Source organism: Sipha flava, unplaced genomic scaffold (assembly GCF_003268045.1).
Source record: "Sipha flava isolate LNK unplaced genomic scaffold, YSA_version1 79_pilon_pilon, whole genome shotgun sequence".
NCBI classification, from domain to species: Eukaryota; Metazoa; Arthropoda; class Insecta; order Hemiptera; family Aphididae; genus Sipha; species Sipha flava.
This window is the reverse complement of record NW_020273620.1, coordinates 1,454,256-1,462,554: the sequence shown is the minus strand read 5'-3', so window position 1 is coordinate 1,462,554 and position 8,299 is coordinate 1,454,256.

The following is an 8,299-nucleotide window of genomic DNA, read 5'->3' as shown; positions in this document are numbered from 1 at the left end:
TGGCCTACACGGCCCACACTAAATATGATATAAATAACAAATAAATGCTCTAACTCAGGTCCGTCGAACTTAACGAAACCAATACAACTAACAATAATGTGGTCAACCAATACTCACGTACAACTGTGACACGACGAGATGTGCCGGGGCTTGTAATCAATAAAACTAAAAAAGCACTATTTGACCCCGCACACACACAATCGTATGCCGACAGTTGTTGACGAAGAAGTCCCGTCATAGCGCAATACAAAACGATGATAAAAAACCATGATTTCACAAATGCTGTAGGGGAAGTGACCAACGTAGAACAATATAAACTAAAGCACATACAAGAGTAACTTTAAGTTACTGAACGCCATTTACCGGACGGCAGACAAAATACAACACAAAGAAAAACGTAGTTTTAGACAAGATGGCTGTTAAAGGGAACGAGGAAGAAATTCAAGAAAACTAATATTGTGTACATATCGACGAATATGAACAGAGCCGACGACATTCGCCACGAATGCTACGGCCGCCGAACACCATTATTACGATAAAAATGTCTTAGAGCCAACACACTAAAACCGAAAACAAGGGATCTTAAGAAAACTTGTTGCATCGAGAACATGACCTTTAAGACTTTACATACAACATGACCGACGGAAATTGAAAACCCGAAACAACGAACATTTACGCGTGATGATAACAGCGGGATTATACAGCTGGTTAATCGCACACAGGGTTATACCTACACGCCAACCACAACCGCAGCTGTGCAGTTCATCGCTATGCATCGTACGCAAATTAAAATAATACAAAACACAGATAAAAACATGAAACTAGAAACTAAGTACATAGCTCAAACAACTATTAGTCACCGTGTTCAAATGTCTCGACTACACCGACTCACCGCGGCGGCGGGCGTTGGTTAGACGATACGGTCGCAAGCAACACGTGTTTTTTGTGTTATTACAAACGATATTAAACAGCATATTGTTCACCGCGGCACAGTGGGAAATGATATGGTACAAGCAGTGACGAAAACAAAAAAAAACCACCGGTTAGGGTTGAAAAACAAACAGAACGTGTCTCTTTAAACAGAGAACCGAAAACCTGCGAGTCGGCGTTTGACGGGGGAAAATAAAAATGTATACCGTAGGGGCCTGTATCAAACTTCCTGCGCACAAGTATTTTTTTAATAAACAATAATTTTTATGAGATTCCGGAAAAATGTCTTTACAACGGTATAGAAAATATAGAAATAATCAAAACCAGTGAAACAGTTTTTTTTTTTTTTCGTTTTCCGGCGCATAAAAAGCTTTTTAACTATTGATTTAATAATATAATATTGCATATACTCTTGTACAGCGATACACAGCGTATACATTTATTTATCATTTTATTCGATGTACGGACGTGCGATTCTTATAACATGATATCATATACATTGTGGAAGAACAAACATTGGTTGGTAAATTAGTAAACGTTATAATTAATAATTGAACATAATATAAAGACGATAATAGGGATCTGTATTAAGTATAATCTAAATTATAAACAATTAACCAGTGATCATTAACGGGAGCTTAAAATATAATTTTTGTTTGGTAACCTACAGGAAATCGTAATGTATTTTATCCAAATTTTTCTGATTTAATAAAAATAAAAAACGTACTATCCGCCAGGGACCGATTATTGTTTGATATCTGTTGTGGGACCGGTACCATGGCCCTTTCTGACCTCCCCTTATCTGGGCTTGATTGTACACTTAACTTTTAGTTACAAATAAAAACTTTTTTAACTAACAAACAACTATCATGGACGTTTTCCTCTTCCGACTTACCGTAAAAGCGTAATAATTATAATAACAATAATAAAAATAATATTTGCGAACAAGCCGATTAAATACCATAAATATTGAAATGATAATATGATACCATAATTGTCAAGGCCGGATTAAGCACCTGTTGGGTCCTGGGGATGAAATTTTATATGGGCCCTTTTGAAAAAACATGCTTTACAAAGCCGCTCGCTACGCTTACAGAACGATACATTTTTTTTAACTATTTCACAAATTGTCAATTGCATTATAAAATTATAAAATTAATAGGTATATGCATTTTATGTCTATAAAACTACTAATTTTAGTTTGATAAAAAATGTGTATCAGCTTAAAATTGTTTGGGCCCCTTTCACTTGGGTACTCGAGAGGGTCTCGAGGCTACCGGGGTGGCTATACCTCTCCTTAATCCGGCCTTGATGATTGGCTGTTATTTTCTGTACGATGTGGTTTGCAGTTCTAAACACTCGTATCGTGTATCCAACACGTAAAACTTTTTTGTTTTCTAAATCAGTCGAGTATTATTAATTGTTTTAATGAGTTAATGATTTATTTAACAATATCCGAAAAATTGTAATACTTCCACAGCCTATATGTAAAACACACGGCAAGCAATATACGTATGAGTTCGAAACTGGTTTACTCAGAAAATCCGGAATCCAAAAACAAATTATTTCATATTTGGAAGTCTTGGGAGTATAATACAGGTATATTTTACTTATATTGCACAAAATTACACAAAACCTAACCCTAATTGGGTACATCACCCAATCTTCTTCTCGTTTCTACGTCTTTATTGTGTTGCGTATAAACGACTCGAAATAACATCAATAATAATGACATTACGGGTTATTTATTTCCAAGAAGATAATTTAATTTTTAGAAAACTTTTTTTCGAAGTAAGTAATAAAAAAAGAAACTATTCGCAACGCTATAAATTTATATTTGACTAAACTACCCGTATAGTTATAGTATTTTTTCATTTATCTTCATATTGTATTTTTAAGGTTTTTTTTTTTTGGTAATATTAATAATTAGATTTCCGATACAAAGTAAAATAATGCATTGCCTTTTACTACTCGATTATTGAACTCGGTCCCTACGTATAGTGAAGCCTTATTGTAAAACTATAATAATAATAATCATTAATCTTCATTTTAAGTTCTAAAGAAAAGAAAATATTCGTTTTCTTGAACTTACCTTACATTTTTCAGAAAAATTTCCCAACGAAATGATTGCTTTTAATTTTATCTTCGCTGTATGGAATATTTTTGACTTTTTATATATTTTTAAAACATTTATAGTGTTGCCTTTATTAAAATAAATCACGAGTTATTTTACTTATAACTTTTTTGTATTATTTAAATAAGTAAATTAATTATCTTGCCTTGGTTTCATTAGTTTCAATTGAAATGTATAGTTTTTTTTTTTTTTTTTGTACTTCAAAGTTTTTATTTATTTTGATTTTAAATAATTCTAAATATGTATTAAAAACACATCTTTGAGAAAATATTTTATATGAGACCGTTTGAAAACGTTACAATTCATGAGACAATATCAATAATTATGTCCATTAATCAATAATCGATGGTGTATTATTAATCAATATTTATTATGCTTAAAAATAGTTGATATTATAAGTTGCTGATTAATCCTACGGTTCATTTAATTTATTAATGTGCTGAAAGTATTGTACTTGTACCCATTTGTGAATAGTTCAATATTTATTATGGCAAAATTAAACATTAGAATAATTGTATTTACAGAAGTTCATTAGATGCTATCAAGGTGTTTATAAATCAAATTATAGTTTAAAGATTATATAAATTTAAATACTACACAATTAAAATAATGTTGGTCATTAAATTATAAATGTATCGATACTATGACTGTACAATCAGTCAATATAAAGCTTTCGATAATCATACACAGTTGAACAATCGTAAATTAAATATTAAATATATGTATTCGGTATTTAAGCGTACGCCTGATACCTTCGAATTCCGTAAAATTGTAAAGTATCAAAATTTATTCAAATATTCAACAAAATAGGTGTATACCATTTTCTAAAGTGTATAAGCTGTACGCTGTTGTATTATTTTTGAAACAATCGATAGATTTAATAAAAATAATTATAATGAAATGGAGAGAGAGAGAGAGAGATTACATAGAAAGAAAAATTAATTTTTAAAAAAAAATGTAATTACATCACTATACTATAAACATTTTAGATAACGCAAAAAAAAATAATAATAGTTAATAATTTAAGTAGAATATAAGTGAAACGGTTGTGTACGACAATTGTGAGAAATGTCAGATAAAATTAACCCCCATATATAATTAAAATGTTATAAAATTTATAAAATATACCTGATGACAGGCTTTTCGGTATTTGGCTGTTACGTTGATAACTGATTAGCTGATCAGGAATACGGCCCTTCCAATGTGTCTGTTGCTTGCACTATAACATAGTACTCTCGTTGCATGATAGCCGGTTTTATTAATTAATTTTTTTCTTTATCTGATTAATTTTTTTTTTTATCTGTTTTTTTATAAGCCTTCATCGGAATAATTCAATCTCGCATCGCTTGGGACAGTAATGCATGCTTCAATAATAATAATAATAATAATAATAATAATAATAATAATAATATATAATAATAATACAAAAATAATAATAATGAATAGTAATATTAATGATAGCAATAATAATAATTATTATTATAAAGTTACACGGTATTATCAAGAGCTAATCGGGCCACTATGATCTTGATTGCATGCATTCTGTAAGATTTGAGTATCTGGTTTTCACACCCAAAACTGCTGGTCCGGATCCTTAACGTAATATTTTAAAGCGATCAGCTGATTAAATCGTTAACATTCAATATAATTTTCTCCCATGATCAGAAACCGTTCGTTACGTGACTATATCAACTAAAATAGTAGAAACCGATTTTTTTGGCCTTACCTGTAACATTATGCTTTTGAAACCGACGCTAAAAAAACATAAAACGTTCTAAGTTCTATTACCTATATTAGTTCTGAATTACAGTACCTAATTTATATATAATTATAACTATAATATATTATGCAAATTAAGGCATAAGTCTTAATAATTGTTTAAATTTTATATAGTTTATCAATTCAATGTGGCGACATTTATACGGAATAGTATTTTATTTATATGTTGAGTATTAATATCATAACTAAAAACTGTAATACGGTATTACTCGTTAAAATGTATTATATTTTATTATAAATCGTAGACGAAACGATAAAAATCGGTAATCAATTTAACGCACTTCATGTTAAAATTTACAACTTCGAAATACTAGTTTTTGTTAAGTATAAAAAAAACTTACAGTCAACCATTTATATATTATTAACCGTAAGAGGGTTGGTATCATGGGATTATCAAAACAGTGGTTAAGTGTTTTATTTTTTTTTTCGAACAGAAGCTTTACTAGTTTTTCTAAATTACGTTTGTTTTTCCTTATTTTTTTTATTTTTATTTTTTTTTTTTTTTTGTCATGGTCGGATTGTTGACGAAATAAGCTTACACTGGCTTCGGATGTCTCGCACGAAGCCCCTTGAGAATACGACACCATGACCAACGTTATTTTTTTTAAATTTTCAACACCATAGCAATTTTATGATTATAATTATTTTTATTATTTTTTTTTCAAGATAACCATGGGCAAAATACTCTTGAGAAAATTTAAATCAGTACGTTCACAACGTCAAGTAGAATACAAGATATACATCATGCGTTTATCATTCCCTCGTCTGGCACGTGTCTTTTCATAATAATTGAGAGTTTTGAAGTTTTGTAAGACTGCTATCAGATAATATTACAACACTTGAAAACATCTTTCGGCGAGTACATACTAATGATTGTACTGGGTTATGTTTTATTTTAGGTTTATTCGTATTTTTAAATTGTTTAAAATAGTTTGACAATAGTTATTCGTACGAAATAAATTACTATAAATAATGTTGAATTTCGCAATGGCAACAAAAATAATGCTCGTATTATTCTGACCGAAGTCAGACTTTTTAAAACTTTCAGTATTTGCTATTATGACAAAAATGTATTGCAGAATATATAATTATTATTGTTATTCATAATTCTAACTAGAAAATCTGAGTTTTACTTTTATATTTCCTCAAAAAATGTTGAACACTATGATATTAAAACTTGAGTAGAAGTATAAATATGTCAAGTAAAAAAATCCTCTTCCAGCAAGGACTAATCTAAACAATTTATTTTTATACTGCATTAAGACGTATTATCATGGTAAATATAATGTCCTTGTAGAAATAGCTGTATTTAATATTGTTGTATTTATATGTACGTCTTATTTTTCTATAGAACATGATGAATAAATATTTTGTTTATTAAATAGTAAATAAAAACAAAAAAATAATATTTGTTTGCTCAAAACGTTGTTCGCCTCTTATATCAGCCAAGAGAAGATATTACATTTAAACTGTATACATGTGCTATGTAGTAAAATATTGACTGTAGAAAGACACATTTCCTAGATACGGAAAATTATATACCCTACCCACAGTAACATCAAATGTTATACGATATAAAAAAATAAGTGTCTATAAATTATACAGACGGAACGCATTTTTCTAGAATTCTTTTTAACACACGCGTTATGCGTGTAAAAAATTAAAATTCTATTACGTCCTATTGTGCTTGGCACCCACCATCGGGCTCGGCTATTCGTCATAGACGCCACGGTTCGAGCAAAAATGCACAAGCCGCACATTACTCTAGGCGCATCCAACCCTGCAGCCGGGTGTATAGATCATAAATCACGTCCTGCGACGACGAATTACAGGAGGAGACCCATTTACCGCGTACAATGGCAACTGCAATTCACGGACGCGATGATCAGAAAAAGTTACCGACGCATCGATTAAAAACGTCTGGTTTAGAAAAATCAAAATTCCTACCAATTAACTATATTTAATATAATATTATTATGTAACAATATTAACATCACGAGTTCATAAAATATAATACACACTTATATATTTTATTTGTTTGTAAAAAAATTACAATCAAAATTCCATGATAAATTGATAAAATTTACCATATCAAATATGAGCTACAGGAGACGGTAATAATTTTGAAGATCTCTGATACATCAAAGAATACATAATATTTTATGTCGATTGATATTTCGTAACGTATAATCATACAACGAAAGTAGAAACTATGTAAATCCTAGGTAGACTACTGAAACGTCAAAAAATAGATACGATATTGACTTAGATTAGTTAATAGTTAATCTGTTTACGTTACGGTCTGTATAAAAACTTAACTGATAAAATCGACATACACCTACAAATGCTGCGAACACGTCCAACGTATGTGAGTAAATACTTAAGAAATGAACTCGTTCCTCTTTTAAATCCCAAAAAATTTATCGTATGCAGAGCCCAAATAATCGAACCAACATTTAAAACATTAATCGACTTGAGCAATATGAGGGTTTAATGGATGTAGACTGCTTATATGTACGCAAAATATGTGACTGTCGTGTTCATCGCAATGAAGCATAATATTGAAGGGATTTTATGTCGTTTTTGATGGTTTGTCGTTGGTACATACGACTATATACACAAACAATGCAACGATACAGGGCACAATAAAGTTTTCAGGTAAGGTGTGGCATGCGTTTAAACTATTTAATGTTTCGGAATAATGGTCATTGTGTCAAGAACCGTGGTTTAAAATGTTTTTAATGTTTAAAAAATAAAACCGTACGTTTTTCTTATTATTATTATTTATTAAAATAGGAATTTTAGGTAACGGTTTTTATTTTAATGAGGTTCTACAAAACTGGGAATCCAAAAAACCCCTACGGTACACAGTTCACAATAATAGACCAAAAATAACAACGATTTCCTCAATTCAGTGTTGGACATCGCTGATGGTACGCGCGGTTTTCGGATTCGCGTCGGTTAAGAACCGCAATCACAGTTTTATGAAATACATCAGACGCGAAACAAACCCCTCGAACACGGTCTTTATTTATCGGACATTAATGGAATGCTTTCGAAAAAACCCGTCCGTGAAAATTGCCACCCCCATTCATGATCGTTATTAATCAGGTTTATTTTTATTCTTCAGTCGAAACACGTAGTGCGCCGGCAGAACCGCGTGATTGGACACATTGTGGCGCGCGCACGTTGGACGCAGCGGAGACGAGCCAAACGGGACGGCGGCGGAAAACGGGAGAAAACGAAAAGAAAATTACGGCCCGGTCGAGGGGAAGAAAAATACGATCGCGGTAAGGAAAGAAATACACCGGTCGCCGCCGCCGCCGCCGCCGCCGCCGCCGCGTCGGATAGCGCACACTCGCGACGGCGGACGGGCGGTCGGGTCGGCGCGCGCACCGACGGACGGGCCGATGGGCGGGCGGGGCGCCGACGGACGAACCGATGGGCGGGCGGGGC